Source organism: Chrysochloris asiatica, unplaced genomic scaffold (genome assembly GCF_000296735.1).
Source record: "Chrysochloris asiatica unplaced genomic scaffold, ChrAsi1.0 scaffold00182, whole genome shotgun sequence".
Lineage (NCBI taxonomy): Eukaryota > Metazoa > Chordata > Mammalia > Afrosoricida > Chrysochloridae > Chrysochloris > Chrysochloris asiatica.
In genome coordinates, this window is record NW_006408700.1 from 6,694,503 (window position 1) to 6,696,495 (window position 1,993).

Consider the following 1,993-nt stretch of genomic DNA (forward strand, 5'->3'; position numbering starts at 1 on the left):
ATCCTGGCCTCGAGATTCTGAGGCTAAAATGAGTCATCCACTCAGCCTCTTGGTCCTATCCTGGCAAAGAGGAGTATGGGCCAATCAGGAAGCACCTACTTGTGTCCCTGATGTTCGAGCCCCAGCCCCTGCCCCATCCCTCTCTCCCTGTCTGAATGTCAGCAGGCTCCACTTTTGACAAGGGGTGGCTGTTTGGAAGGTGCTGGCTGCTTACTTACTTCCCCTGGGTGGCAGAAGATTCTTGACATTTAGGGATGAACTTCAGAGAACTGCTAAATATTCTGAATCGGGACTGTCCCCGCTTGGGGCCTTCATTGAGGAACTCATGGCCCAGCCCATTGCCACATGGACCACAGGACACCTTTAAGGCTTCAGACCAATTGTGCTCCAGATCTTGTCCATGCTGTAGGAGTGGATGGTCTCATTGAATGCCGGCCAAGGGGACAACTGCTAGAACTTTGAGTGTCTGGAGAACAGCTCACAGCCACATTTGGCACACATATAGACACCCGGTTCAAAATGGTTCTGGAAAACTTCACCTCCAAAGAAGCTGCAGAAAAACATGGCATCACCGTCCCCACAGTGCGAATGCTGCCTAGGCTGCCCAGAAGCCACCTACTGCACCACCGCCTCAAGTGACTCTTGTGTACAACTGTCGAAGCAGAAACAAGCCAGCTTCAGCAATGAGGAAGTTCTGAGAAGAGGTAGGTGAGGGGATACTGTTGGGAGAGGGAAGTAAAGTTAACCAATAGTAAGCTAAAACCTGAAAAATAAGACTCAAGGAAACCATATTTAAACAAATTCCCCAGCCTCAGCAATGGTGCTGTAGGATCAGCACTGGACTGTGACCCACAAGGTCAGAAGTTCAAATCCACCAGTGCTCCTCGGAAATCCTAGACAGGGTTGCTATGAGTCAGAACTGATTTGAAGGCACTTAATAAAACCACCACCACCAACAGCAACAGGTAACTAAGGACTCCTGGTGAGGTGCTTTTGGTTTATTGGATTATTTTTTGGGAAAAGGTTTAGGATGGTTCTGTTGTGTTGGGTTTTCCCCTTCTGTGTCCTATTTTGCATCTGTAAGAAGAATTTCACACCCATCTGTCTTGTTGTTGTTAAGTGCCATCAAGTTGGTTCTGACTCATAGTGACCCTGTATAGGGTTTTCAAGGAACAGCAGGTGAGCTTGATCCACCGACTTTGTGGTTGGAAACCAGTCTTGCAGTCCAGTGCGTTAGCCCACAGCACCACACCAGGACTCCTAAAGCTGTTATAATAGAAATACCCCAAGTAGATGGCTTGAACAAATAGAAATTTACTCTCTTTGAGTTCAGGAGGCTAGAAGTCCAAGTTCAGGATGTCAGTTCAAAGGGAAAACTGTCCACTCTGAGAAAAGGTCCTTGTCTTGTTTCAGCTTCTATTTCTAGGTTCCTTGGTGACTTATTTATGCTGGTTTACTTAATCTGTTCTTTTATATCTCAAAAGAGGTTAATTTAAGGCAGATTCTACACTAATGGAGTCATGGTGTGGCACTGTAGGATAAGCACTGGACCGCAAGGTCGGTTTGAACTTCAAGGTCAGAAGTTCGAATCCACCAGCCACTTCTTGGAAACCCTAACAGGCTCATTATCAGTAGAACCACTGGATGGCACTTAACAACCACAACTACACTAATAGTGCCTCATTAACAAAACAAAGAAAACCAATGTCCAAATGGGTTTGTAAGCACAGTATTTTGTTGTTGTTAAGTGCCATCAAGTCCATTCTGACCCATAGAGACCCTCTGTAGGGTTTCTAAGGAGCAGCTGGTGAGTTTGAACCACTGACCTTGCAGTTCAAATGACTTTGCAGTCTGACACATCAGCCCACAGCGCCATACCAGAACTCCAACCACAGTATAGGGATTAAGATTTACAACACATATTTTGGGGGCCAAAGTTCTATCCATGGCACCATCTATTTATAGACTACAAGCAAATGCCCCAGTATGCATT

The 1,993-nt window shown here is 46.0% G+C and overlaps 1 pseudogene; it reads right to left on the reverse strand.

Annotated features, from left to right (window-relative positions):
• Window positions 1-214: 214 nt before the first annotated feature.
• Window positions 215-564, reverse strand: LOC102812073 (annotated as a pseudogene).
• Between the last annotated feature and the right edge of the window lie 1,429 nt (window positions 565-1,993).